This window comes from Rhinatrema bivittatum, chromosome 10 (assembly GCF_901001135.1).
Source record: "Rhinatrema bivittatum chromosome 10, aRhiBiv1.1, whole genome shotgun sequence".
Classification (NCBI taxonomy): Eukaryota; Metazoa; Chordata; class Amphibia; order Gymnophiona; family Rhinatrematidae; genus Rhinatrema; species Rhinatrema bivittatum.
Genome location: NC_042624.1, coordinates 115,254,717 through 115,268,783, shown reverse-complemented (window position 1 = coordinate 115,268,783; position 14,067 = coordinate 115,254,717). Strand labels below are relative to the sequence as shown.

Here is a 14,067-nt window from a genome sequence, read left to right as displayed (position 1 = left end):
CACAGTATACAAGCAGCCAGCATGCATCCACCTCAAGCTGGGACTGAGCTCTGATTCAAAGGCTTACTTTCCACTTTCATCTGCAAAACTAAGCTCTGGGTCCACAATGGCCATTCATTATATATATGTGTATAAAAAAAAAAAAACATCTCCGTGTTTTAAAGAGGACTCTACCAAGTGCTATTTAGATATTTCTGTTAGACAACATTTGGCTTCTGGGTTCCAAACAGCTAGAGACAAACACTACCGCTTCACAAAGGCACGCAGCAGCCGAGTGTGTGTGAGAGCTAAAATGCTTACGCCTGGCCCATGGTAGGAGGTTCAATTTTAGAAACTAGCAAACATACTATTTATTTATTATTTTTATATACTGACATTTGATCTGAGATATCACATTGTTTTACATTCAGGTACTATAGGTATTTCCCTATCCCCAGCAGGCTTATAATCTAGAGGGTAAAGTGACTTGCCCAAGGTCACAAGGAAGAACAGCAGGACTTGAACCCTGGTCTCCAGCCCACTGCTCTACCCACTAGGCTACTCCTCCTGCATGGAGGAAAGAGTGATGTGCTAATTAACAAGTGCCTGCTAATGCATAACTTGCACATGACATTCTTCTTTTACACGAGCGAAATAGAAATGAATAAAATATGTAATGAAAAGGTCTGCTGCAGTACCATGCCGAGCTCCCACCTATGTAAAGGAACGGTCTCCATTTTACTGTGTTTCCAGCCAGCATAAAGAGACTGCTAGAAAATACTTCACGTCTTCCACAGGTGTAAGTTAGCACGGCGTGCTCCGCGAACCAGTTCAAGAGCAGAGCATCACTGCTTCCCATTGGGAGTGCTCGGCCATCAGCAGTGTGCAGAAAGCAGCAGCTGCGCTGCATGAGTTACCAGAATCTCCCGATTGCTGTAACCTGTCTTTCAAAATTAAAGTGTTAGAGAGAAACCACATCGGAGCAGAAACAGGGTGGGAATTCAATTAGCACTTATCCAAAGCTCAACGTGTCCCCTGCACTTGCTCCTTTCTTATTGCAAAGTTATTACTTATGTTACTGTTAAGACCTAACACCCGTGGTGAGTGCGCTAAAATCGCCATACAGCGGGTGCAGAATCTTTGCTCGCCTTTTTCTTTCTTTCTTTTTTTTTTTTCAAAAAGGCATCAGCATGTCGGAGAACCGAAAGAGCTGCTGGTAATGGGAGACGCCTTGTCAGCCTTGTCAGCCGGTAATGGGAGACGCCTTGTCAGCCTGACAGGCAGGGCTCCATCCATGCAAGAAAGCAGTGCCAGACCCAGAGCCTTCCTCTTAGCCCTGGGGCACCAGTGTTTGAGAAGACCGAGGGCTAATCCCCGTGTGCCAAATGCGCTTTGACTGGGGGAGAAAGGGAAGCATCGTAGTTCCCTATCAGGTAACGATTCTCGACCTAGTCACTAAAAGTAATAAGCGATTGCTGGCCTCTCTGAGCAGGAAATAAACCAAGTGTTTAAAAAAAGCATTGGTGCTGGGCAAACCGAATACAGCTGCTAACTGGCGTGCATGGCTTCAGGTTGCATCAACTCAAAAATGTTAAAGCGTTAACACCAGATTTTGTTTTTATTGTTTTCTTATATACAGAAGATATGATTGATGAGTTACAGACTATGAAATAAACTCACAAAAATGGCTATGTTCAGCCTTTCATGGATAGGGAGAGTTCTCTGTATCCTTAAATTCACCTGAAAATCAGCTGATAGTCCCTATTTTTGTTCAGAACAGAGAGAGACCAGTCCCACGGCTGAATTCCAGCAGGCCAATATCTCTACAATTAAAAGAAGGTGTTTTTGTACAGCCCTTAGGACTGCACCCTGACATTTTTTTCATTTCTTTTTGTCTTCGTTTCATTGTGTTTGTTCCATTTATTTAAAATTAAAAAACAAATGAAACAAACAATAAATGATGAGGTCCATATTCAGCCGCTGTAAGGCCGCACCGCTGGATATATTGTACAGCTATCCCATACGTTTATCCGGCTAACTTTAGGACAGGCCTAGAGGGAGACCAGAGTTATCCAGCTAACTCATCTCTTTCCACCACTTAGCTGCTGACTGCAGCCGAATATTTAAAACACTCCACTTAGCCAGATAAATCGGAAGTTATCCGGCTAAGTGGCGCTGAATATCAGCTTGAAATTTATAAAAAAACAAAAGAAAATAATGAAACAGAGATCAAAATAAAACAAAACAAGAAGAAATCAAAAACCCTCCTGAGCCTCGCTGCCGATCTCTCTCTACCATCCGAACCCTCTTTACCATAGTTTTCTTATTCTTCACAGGGTAGGAAGGATTCCCTAGTCGCTCCTGCCTGCCGTCGGGATGCTTAGAAATGGCACTGGCAGACTGAGGCTGGCGCCATTGTTAATTTCTTACACACAAAATGGTGCCAGCCTGGGTCTGGGCCTCTTTGTATGAAAGACAGTAACCATGGCGTTGGCCTTGGTGTGTGTCACTGCTAAGCATACCTCCGGTGGGGCAGGTGCAACTTTTTCTCCCCTCAGACACTGGATTCATGCTCGGTGCTGATTCTAATGAGTAGGTACTGCATTTCTCACTTGGAGAGAAATAGGGAACAATATGAAATGTCTCCCAATGTGTAAAGTCCAGAATAAGCAATTCTCTCTTCTACAAATAGGGACAGAATTCAAAAAGAGAACGTTAACCAATACTTCTTCTAATCCAGACCCAGAGTGTGGGGCCTAGGATTTCTTCTCAAACCTTAAATCAAGAACTGAAGAGAAAACACTCCTTCCTCTCTGTCCATTTCTGCTCTTTCATTGGGTAGGATGGTATAGTGTAAGAGCAAAAATGCTCTGGTAGACGATGAACAGTGGAGGGGGAGGGTTGGCTGCTGACACAAGAGGCTGTTGCTCTGCTTTTGAGTCACAAGGTGTCTCTGATAAGTTTAAGTTGGAGCAAGCTAGGAGGTTTTGCACAAAATCTGAAACTAACACCTTTAACCCCGCCCCCGAGGAACCAGATTAGTTTCCAAGGCTTACAAAAGGGATCTTTGGCAGCAACACCTTGTTCCCAGCAATTTGAGGGCTGTTGAGTTTTTCAAGAGAATAAAGCAAGAGATGTATGAAGTCTTATTACTGAAAAAATTGTATATTTTGTTTGTTGAAGTGAGGGAACTGAACTATTTATATGTACATGGACCACATCAGTGTGAGTAACTTGAACGGAACATGTATACATCTGCTTGAAATTGATCCCTCTGATTGTATAAAGTCCTTTTAGGTAATTGGACTTGTGTTTATGTTGAAACCTGCTACATGTATGCCAGGACATTACTGTTGTATTGCTATTTTAAATAAAGCCAAGCTTGAAACTTAAGAGATTATAGCTTACACTAGCAGAGGCTTGAAACCTGACATACAGGCATCCGCATTTGTGGAATTCATGTGGTTTGGACTTTTCTTTGCTATCTGACTGAATACGCTCCTCCTCAGGGTCTTGGAAGACGTCCAGGCCAAGTTCAGTTTTCTACTGGGTTGAACTGGAAAGCTTTTCTCCTGCAATAAATGTTTTGATTTCCTTTGGACATCTGTCATTCTAGGAGGGCCTTTCCCAAGTACAGATTCCATTGAAAGGGACCCTTTCACCTCCTCATGGGAAGATCAATAGAACTTTACTGGTGCTTTCTTCTACAATTCTTGGGTTAGTAGCAGACTCAGTTATAAAATCTTCCAGATCTTACTTTTCTACAGCACCGGTGAAACTTCTCAGAATGGTGAATCGCACACACTTGTCCCCAGCTTTCATTACTCTGCAGGATAAAATAGGGAATAGATGATGGTACAGCAGGACTTAGGGCCTCAGTATTGCGCATATAAAAGCTTGCAGCATAAATGCCTTTTGCATGTATTGTTTACATCCCGGTGGAAAAATATAGTGCAGCTGAGACGGAGAAACCTGTGGTCCGTTGTGTCTGTTGTATACTGAACTGCGGTAAATGGCAGTTGCTTCAAAAGGCGCCATGAGAAGGAAGAAAAAGGTTTTACTTTGGCTGAAAAGGAAAATGCTTTGCTTCCCAGGGAGTTTCCTAGCTCCTTTCACAACTTGCAATTGTTTTGGTACGGGCACATTCAGCTGATTACAGATTTGGAAGCTGCAATGGCCTTTGATCCTTCGGCCAACGAACTTGTGCAAATTAAACTGAAACTGAATACTGCCTGGAAGGAGAGCGAGCCGACGGATACTCGCAGGCTGCTCCTATTTGCGGGCTTCTCCTCCACCATGTGCCTGCAATGGCCTTCCCCTGCTGGTGCGCCTTGCGCCATCTCTGGCTGAATTCAAGTCCCGCCTTTTCAATCCAAAACCCTCGACTCTGCCCGATCTGGGCCCTCTCAGTCTAAACACGTTTTACTGTAATAGTTAAGTGATTACTATAAATTCATTTTTCTTGTCTTTATGTCTCAACTAGATGGTAAATTCCATGGAACAGGGACTCTCGTTTTTTTATGTAGCTGTACAGTGTCGTGTTCACCTCGTAGCGCTGTGTGTGACTCTGGCCCAGCCAATCCTTTAGGTAAATGGGGTTCACACTCAGTACTGGGCCTAAGTCTTTTTGTGAATGCATATCCTCTGTTGGAGAGAAGAACAATAAACCTTTTGAGGCCTAAGGCATTATGTGTACGCTGGTCTTCTTGTTCCAGTAACAGTCGGGACTCCAGGATGATGTTCCAATAAAAACTTCACTGAGTCATTTGTAAAATGATCACTGTGTGACAATGTGCACAATTTCTTCTTGCTGGCTGTGGTCCTTTGAATTCTTCCCTGGGATCCCCCTCTGATCCCTCGTGGACCTTTACAGCTGTGTCTGGGTATTGTGAACAGGTTCTTCCCAATCCTTCAAGGATTTCCATGCCACGCCTTGATCTTTATATTTTTTTTCCCTCTGTCTTTTGCCTTTCGTTCCAGGTTGGCATTTCCTCTCTGTCTCTGCTGGGTGAGCACCAGACTGGTAGCTCATTGTCTTCAATTCTCTATCCCAACACGGGCATCCACTCCTTCTTCCAAGATATGCTCAGTGGACAACTTAGCCTGTCTGGGTGAGTGGCATAGGGATGACTCTGAGGTTGCAAAAAGGTCAGAGTAACCTCCAATCACTAAAATAAAACTCCTTCCTTACAAAAATAAATCACTACCAGGATCCGTCTTCTCATAAGAGGCAAGGCCCTAGAGGAAGAAAAGCTTTTAAACAGCTGGTAGGTGGCCTCTGTCCTCTCTCCTAAAAGGGAAAACAAATCCAGGAAACAAATATCACATGAAGAGAGAAATAGCTCACTAGCCAGCCACAGGGAATGAAACTGGTAGAAAATCTCTCACCTAGGGCCAAGGTTCCTCGCCAAGGCTTTGCCCCTGCACAAATCAAGTAATGCAGAGCAAAAGGAATAAAGCTTTTGCTCTCTCAAAAGCCAATTCAAAAATCCACACTAACCATTAGGGGTCGCTTTATGGTTGTGGAAGCTTAGTTTTTGGGTAATTGCCAGGTTCTTATGGCCTGGATTGGCCACTGTTGGAAACAGGATGCTGGGCTTGATGGACCCTTGGTCTGACCCAGTATGGCATGTTCTTATGGTCTTATGGACTATTGCAACAGCCTCTAGTGAGGGTACAGTGGCAAATACGGTACATTCCACTAATCCACGTTCCTCTGCAGGACACTTCTACAGGACTTCCAAGGGGGCCCTACATACTGAAATGATAAGTAGTAGTAGTAACGTGGACCTTATGGGGATCAGTGCATGGTTTATGCGCATAAATTGGCTTTTACAAAACCTGATTTTCATGTACTTTTTCTTGTGCTTGAGGTAGGCATTTCCGGAGGGGGCAGAGAAATCATTTGCAAACCTACTTTTCATTTTTTAAAGTATGCATATAAATGACCATGCAGAAAGTTACGTTAAGCCTGCTTGTGAGCAGTTGTAACTTTCTGCAAATACATCCACGTCCATGCAGGTACAGGCACAACATGGGATTTTTCAAAATGGACTTCTTTGAAAATGTAGGTTAAATTATGCAGGTACATAAACTGTTGAAAATTGCCCTCCCTGTTTTCCTTTTTTTGTCATCTGAAAGAGTTATTACTCTATTCATTAAGAGGTCGATTTTTAAAAAAACCTGTGATCAAGTAAAATAAGTGGGTAAATGTAACCTTTACGTGGATATTCAACCACACTTAGCTGTCTTCTTGAGCATCTCAATATCTGGGTAAATCCACCCATTCACAATGTGAGTGGGTAGATTTAGGAGCTCCCATTTCCATGGCTGAGGTTACCCAGTTAAACTTAGCCAGTTAGTGTTGACTATCATGCTAGTCTGTTTCATGAGCGTCTCTGACCCAGTGGGATAAGCACAGAGGATCTCTAGTGGCAAAGACGATGGTAAACAAACATTAAGCACTCGGGTAACCTGTTTCCAAAACAACATTGGTATGACTGAATTGGACTTCCAAGAAAACACTGCCTGCCTCATGGATTTGGTTTACTTGTCCCACATCTCACAGACTTCTTCAATCAAAGTTTCAAAAAATGGTGCACTGTGTTGGACAGTTTTTTGAAGCTAAGTAGTGCTAAATGTTATTATTGGGAAAGGATATAGCTAGTATAGTACGCAAAAGGAATTTTGAACCAGCAGATGAATGAATATCTCATGTGTGTTTTCCTTAATATTGTTGTATTTGGATGTAATGTATGTTACATAGGATTTCAGTGTTAATTGTTACATGCAAGTCTACCTGTTTCCTTATGGCAAGGAAAGCAGTCATGTGTGAAACAGAGCCATAAATTACATTACTTTCTCTGGTGCTTGAGGGATGTGTGTGATGTATGGAATATTAGGGATGTGCATTTGTTTTGAACGAATGCGCAATCCGCAATGTATAGGTCCCTATTCGTTGCATTCGTGGGGTTCTGAAACGTATGGCGAACCCCCACGAATGCAACGTATCACTAACAAATAAAACCCCCACCCTCCTGAACCCCCCAAGACTTGCCAAAAGTCCCCGGTGGTCCAGTGGGGGTCCTGGAGCGATCTCCTGCACGTGGGCCGTCGGCTGCCGGTATTCAAAATGGCACCGATAGCCTTTACCCTTACTATGTCACAGGGGCCGACCAATAGCACCGGTAGCCCCTATGGCACCGGTAGCCCCTGTGACTTTTGGCAAGTCTTGGGGGGGGGGGGTCAGGAATCTCCCCCAAGACCTGCCAAAAGTCCCTGGTGGTCCAGCGGGGGTCCTGGAGCAATCTCTTGCCCTCGGGCCGTCGGCTGCCAGTATTCAAAATGGCACCGATAGCCTTTATCCTTACTATGTCACAGGGGCTACCGGTGCCATTGGTCGGCCCCTGTCACATGGTAGTAACACAAGATGGCGCCGGCCGTCCATTGCTCCATGTGACAGGGGCCGACCAATGGCACCGGTAGCCCCTGTGACATTGTAAGGGCAAAGGCTATCGGCGCCATTTTGAATACCAGCAGCCGATGGCCCGAGTGCAGGAGAATGCTCCAGGACCCCCGCTGGTCCACCAGGGACTTTTGGCAAGTCTTGGGAGGGTCAGGAGGGTGGGGGGTTGTAGTTTATTAAATTTAAAGGGTTGGGATGTTTTTTTTTTTTTTTTTTTTAACTTTAATGGGAAACGAATACTATATGTAACTAATGGACGAATCGGGGTCTCCCAAAAACGGATGTAACGGATTTGGTTCCCGAAGAATACTGAATCGAACATATCCATCCCTGCTGCACATCCCTATGGAATATCATTTGTGATATCATAATCAATTTGCAGTATGTGATAGAATGTTTGACTCTGCCTCTAGCATGGCTGCCCCTAAGGCAGCAGATGAGATCCTTAAAAACATTTAGAGGGCAATTTGGAAACCCCTGTGGGTAAGGTTACCAACTGGCTCCAGATTTTCAGGACTGGTTGATCCAGTCCTGCTTTTACTCCCCTGCATGCAGATACTTACATTCTTGCTTTTCTTAGGGAATGCAATAGGGAAATCAGAATAAGTTCCAACATGCAACTGGGTCAAACCAGGACTGGATCAACCTGTCCTGAAAATCTGGAGCCAGTTGGCAACCCTACCTGTGGGGCTTGCAAGCCTGTGGGAAGATTGAAAGCCACACCACAGTATACACAGACTTTGAATCTGATTAGCAGCAGGGACAAAGTCTGTGGCTTACGCCACATGTGGGAATTTCAAAATGAAATTTCTGTGCATTGTTGGCTGAACCCACATCTTTTCGGTACTGTGAAAACCACCAATGGGGCGGGCAATATTCAGCCCCTCATTTCAGCCGGGTAACTGCTCAGGCAAAACTATTTGGAAGACATAGAGAGTGCACTTTGAATTGATGTAGGCTGCGTATTCCAACTTTTATTCGTATGTCCCTGCTGAATCATTAAGTAGTACACAGAGGGGTAAATGTTAAAAGGGTGTAGGTGTCTTTTTTTCCCATAGATAAAAATTGGATTAACCTACCTAGATCAGTCATGGAATTTCAGCTGTCAGAATAGCTGCTTGAGCTTTCATAATGTGCATCCTTCTGGCTGCATAGGAAGGCCTTTCAAAGAGCAATCGTTGAAAACTGTGCACGCACATTTCGTTTTCAAAGCAGCACACTTGTAGAAGGTAGGCATGCCCTTAAGGCGTGGACTTCACAACAACATGCAACACATTCAGCTGAGTGGGCGCCTATATTGCCAGTTAGATGCCTTATGGAAAATTTACAGTTATGCTGCTTCTTCTTCTTTTTTTTTTTAAGAAACCAGGACTGCACTATACTTTTTATGATGACATAGGTCAGGTGAGAATAGTATCCATAATTGTCAGCATGGGATCCATATTCAGCCACTGGCCGGCTGGGAACATTAGCCGGATAAACCTGGGACATTCAGCAGTGTGTTAGCTGGATATGTTTACCCGGCTAAATTTAGGACTGCTCTTCGGCTATCTCAAAGTTATCTGGCTATCTCGAATAACACTGAAAACTGGGGGTTATCTGACTAATTTAGCCTGCCCTGGATCACCCCCCCGGGACCCTCCCCTGACGTAGCCGGATACGTTTCTAGCCAGATAGCAAGTTATTCGTCTATGTCAGGGGCAGTCAGACTGGCAGGATTTTTACGTTAGCAGGGCAAATGTGCTGAAGAAGGAGCTCTGTATGATTTTTTTTTTGCACAGGTTGGAATCTTTGAGCTTAATTCAGTAAAATGATTTTGCCCCCACACATATCTGCAAGCAACCCACAGGAAAAGCGCTGCTCGCATAGCCCTGGACCTCAAACTTCACAGCCTGACTTCCTTAGGCAAAAAGTGAAGTGAAGGACTTCAGAGTCCCACTTCTTTAAGAACCCTATGGAATACAAAAAAAAAAAAAAAGCCACCTTATTACTTTAAAATGACAAGCTATAATTCAGTCACGTCTGTGGGTTAGTAAAACATCATGTTTTACTGTACAGTTCCTTTGTGGCTCACAAACAGTTTCTCTCACTTACTAGTAATCCTCATTAAAGAATTCTTCCGCTGATATATCTTTTTTTCACATTTAATTTTATGAATATATGCTTCATGTAATGTGAACGGAAAAATACAAACCTGTAGTTATGACCAGGCTTGGAACATTTTGCATACAGTAATAATTTCAGTTTGGGCTTGAACCTTTCCTGTGGTCCAAGAGTGAACGCCAGAGTCCACATGTAACTGATTAAATGCACCAGGCCTCTTGTTTCTTTTGAAAATGAGATCTACTTAGCAATTTCCTTCCCTGTTTCCTGCATAATGTGATAAGTTGCTATAGAAAATTACTACATCGCTCCTAAGCAGCATGACAAATTCTTAAACAGAGCAAAGAAATTCACCTTAATGACAAGCCTGAAAAGATTAAAACTGATATTCTTTTGTGATACATTATTCTGTACAAGTTATCTAAGCCGCCTGAGATTAAAGGACCGGAAGAGGCCAGGCATGGTGTGTTTCCCGCAAGCATCATAGCAAATGACACTGAAAGGATTTTTGCCATCATATCCGATTTAGGATAAGGTTTCTCGTTAAGCTTCAGCTATTCATGACCATGTGAACCTGCTTGAATTTTGTAATGACTTTCCAAATACATTTTGACTTTTGATGGTCATCAAATGACTCCAGGTCTTCAGGGACAGCTTGAGATGTTTCCAGTTTTGATCCGCTGAACGGGGGACCTTTGTACTTCTGGAGAAGGATTACAGGTGTACAAGGTAAATTCAATGGAACAGGAGTAGAACTGGTTCAGTTAGTCTTTTGGTGATGTGATTGTGAAGACATCTGGATTGTAATAACCCATGACCTAGTAACTAGAAGGATTCCAAAACTCAGAAAGCAAAGATGCAACACTTAAAAAATCAAGAATGCACCATCTCTTCTTGAAAACACAGAGCTCTATGGTAATCTTACGATTAAGACAAGCAGAAAGTAAAGCCACAATGTTTCATATCTCTTCCTATTAAGCTAATTCAGGACAAGGAGCAACCATTTAATCATTTAATTACTACTTGGATGATCATTACCAATTGTGGTACATGAGTACCAATGCCAGTATGATGAGAAACATCTGAGGAAATTAAAAAGTCATGCAATAGGAGACAGTGTCCTAAAGTGTATTGGAAACTGTTAAAAGATAGAAAACAGAGAAGAGGGCTAAATGGTCAATTTTCTCAATGGAGAAATGTGAATAGTGAAGTAGCCAGGGATCTGTTCTGGGATCACTGCTTTTTAACATATTTATAAATGACCCGGAAATGGGAACAACGAGAGAGGCGATCAAATTTCTCAATGACACAAAATTATTCAAAATTGTTAAATCACAAGAGCATTGTGAGAAATTGCAAGACTGGGAGACTGGGCATGCAAATGGAAAATTACATTTTATGTGGACAAGTGCAAAGTGATACATTTAGGAAAGAGTAAACCAAATTATAGCTACAAAATGCAAGCTTCCACCTTAGTAGTCACATGCAGGAAAAGGATCTGGGTGTCATCATGGATAATACAATGAAATCCTCTGCTCAGTGTTCGGCAGCAGCCAAGAAAGCAAATAGAATGCTCGGGATTATTAGGAAAGGAATGGAGAATAAACAGAGAATATCATAATGCCTCTGTATCACTCCATGGTGCAACCTCATCTTGAGCACTGTGTGTAATTCTGGTCACAATATCTCAAACATGCAGAGCAGAATTAGAAAAGATACAGAGATATGATAGAGGTCTATAAAATAATGAGTGGAATGGATCAGGTAAACGCAAATCAGTTGTTTATTCTTTCAAAAAGTACAAAGACTAGGGGTTTAAGATAGGAGTTTGGACAAGTTCCTGGAGGAAAAGTCCATAAACCATTATTAAGGTGGACTTGAGGAAATCCACTGCTTATCCCTGAGATAAGTAGCATGGAATCTATTTGTTTTTTTGTCATCCTGCCAGGTTCTTGAGACCTGGATTGGCCACAGTTGTCCATTTGGTTGTTACATTATCAGTAAATTATGCATATTTCTACTGTCATGTATTCACTATGCTTTCTAGATCGGTCAATAATGCTATACTTTATGCATTAAGCAAAGATAATTTTCATAAGCTTAGAATTAAAGTTTGAAAAGGTGAGGAAAATTCAGTGAGTAAAGATCTTATCAGGATTCTGGTTATTCCAAGCAAGCTAAGAAACGGCATTCATGAAATCAGGCACCAGGAGCAAAGTGGCAAATGCTGGGCGAATGGGGGAGTCTGGGAGATCTTTCTGAAAGGGACAAATCAATCAGGAAGAGCAGGAATGTGAATAAAAGTGACTCGGCGTCGGGACCGCATCAAGGAACGGAGTCGGGAAATGTGTACATGCGAAGTCAAAGTTTAGGACAGCGTGATTTAATGCCAGCCTTAAAATGGTTTCAAGCCATCAGAGCAGAGGAAGAAATATGTGGTGCGTGTGTCTCAGTATCATCAGGCCAGTTAACAAATTAAGTGAAATGTGTCAGGGCAAAAAGTATTTGAATGCATACAGAAATATTTCTCTTCTATGGTCCTGGCACTTTGCCACTGGACGGCAGCTAAATGCTCTCGCTCCTATTTCACTTCAGGCTCTTGTTTGTTGGGTTTTTATAGTGGCAGTCATTCTGCAGAAGGAACGAAACCTTCTTACACAACTTCTGTTGTCATTTCCAGTGCCAAAGAAGTAAACAGTTTATGTCTTGCTGGTCCAATCGACTGTTTTGCACGTATAGCAAGACTGTAGCCAAGCAGTAGGGTTTTGTTTTTTTTTAATAGAGGAAAAATGATGTTGAGAGTAAAAGGACAATAAAAAAACCCCCTTGTGCTTATACCAAGGCGCTGTTGTACGTGGGTATGACTGACTAGCAATACTTTTTTTATTTACTGACTTGTTTACCTTTTACCTGGCCTAGCGCACTAGCCATAAGGATGGCAATTTTCAAAGGGACTTATCCAATAGCCATTTTGAAAATTGCCTGTCGCTTTATGCGTAAACATCGCACTTATACCCTGTCTACATGCAATTTTACACACATAAGTGGAGAGGCATTCTCGGGGGTGGAATCTGGGCAGGGTTTGGATTTCCATGAATAGTTTTTCAATTTTGAAAAATATCTGCATACATTTTCCAGGTAGCTATAACCTATACAGGGAGTTTTGCCGGGATAATTTTCAAAGCAAACTTACCATCTCCTCTGGCAACAAGTTTCACAGTTTAATTGTGTGTTGAGTGAAAAAATACTTTCTCCTGTTTTCTGTTTGGTTTTTTTTTTATGTGCCACTTATTAACTGCATGGAGTGTCACCTAGTCTAGTACTATTTGAAGGAGTAAATACCGTAACATAGAAACATGATGGCAGAAAAAAACTATATGGCCCAACCAGTCTATCCATCTATCCAATTAATTTAGCATTATAATTCTCATCACTTCCTCAGAGATCCCCTGTATTTATCCCAGGCTTTCTTCAATTCAGATACTGTTTTGTCTCCACCACTTCCACTGGGAGGCTGTTCCACACATCCACCACCCTCTATTTACAGAAATATTTTCTAGGATTAGTCTTGAGTTTACTCCCTTTCAACCTCATCTCATGACCCCTCGATCTAGAGCCTCCTTTAAATTGAAGAAAGCTTTACCTCCTGTGCATGGAAATCTTTGATATTTGAACGTCTCTATCATATCTCCCATATCTCACCTTTCTTCTAATCATGAATCATGATTCAAGGGGCCTCAGGTCCCAGAGCAGCAGGTACTAACACTAGAAAGAGCTGGAATAGTAGTGATAGTACTGTGGGAAAGGTCATTTACAAACGTTCAGAGCATTTTCATGGCTACCACTCCTTTCCTTGTGGAGAGCACATTTACAATAAAGATCAGCCTGTAGTAGACAAAATGACAAACTGCACCCCTGTACATAGGGAAGACATTATGGCAAGGAAGTTACGAAGAGCCTAGAATGGCAATGCATGCATGAGACTGGGAGGTTTCATTGTGAAGGATAAATATGCGGGATTGCTGTGTGAGGGTGTTTTGGAAGTAAGAAAATCTTATGGTGGGTGTTAAGTCCCATGAGGGTAATGTGACAACACTTAGGGAATACTGAGGTCTCATTGTGGTGGATAACACACAGGACGTCCTGGAGAGCAGTAGTCGGAGAGGATATCCTATTTTCTTTTTCCTTTAATGGTTCAAGGTAAGGTTGGCCTTTCCTCTTGAATTTCCCAATTGTTTTTTTGGATTCCATGGTCTTCCTCTCAGGGGCGGTAATATTCAAAGCCGTTTCTATGGGTAAAACGGTGCTTGAAGAAGAGAAATGGCTTTTACAAAACTGTCCACCTGGTATGCAGATTGGGGCAGGGTTTGGAATTTCTTGCATGTGTTTGCAGTTTCAGAAGTTTGCACATATTTTCCCCCTGAGATAAATCTGTGTACAAATAAACAGGTGTACTTGTCCGTGGGTAGATTTGGTGAGATAATTTTCAAAGGGGAAGTAGGTGCACACGCTCCCTTTAA

At 42.5% G+C, this 14,067-nt stretch overlaps 1 long non-coding RNA gene across 2 annotated transcripts in view; it reads left to right on the top strand.

Annotated features, from left to right (window-relative positions):
* Positions 1-14,067, top strand: part of LOC115100180 — a 104,179-nt gene that overhangs the window by 76,413 nt on the left and 13,699 nt on the right. For both annotated transcript variants that reach the window (XR_003858986.1, XR_003858987.1), the window contains exon 3: positions 1,162-1,412. This is a non-coding gene — a long non-coding RNA (uncharacterized LOC115100180). The remainder of the gene's footprint in view (positions 1-1,161; positions 1,413-14,067) is intronic.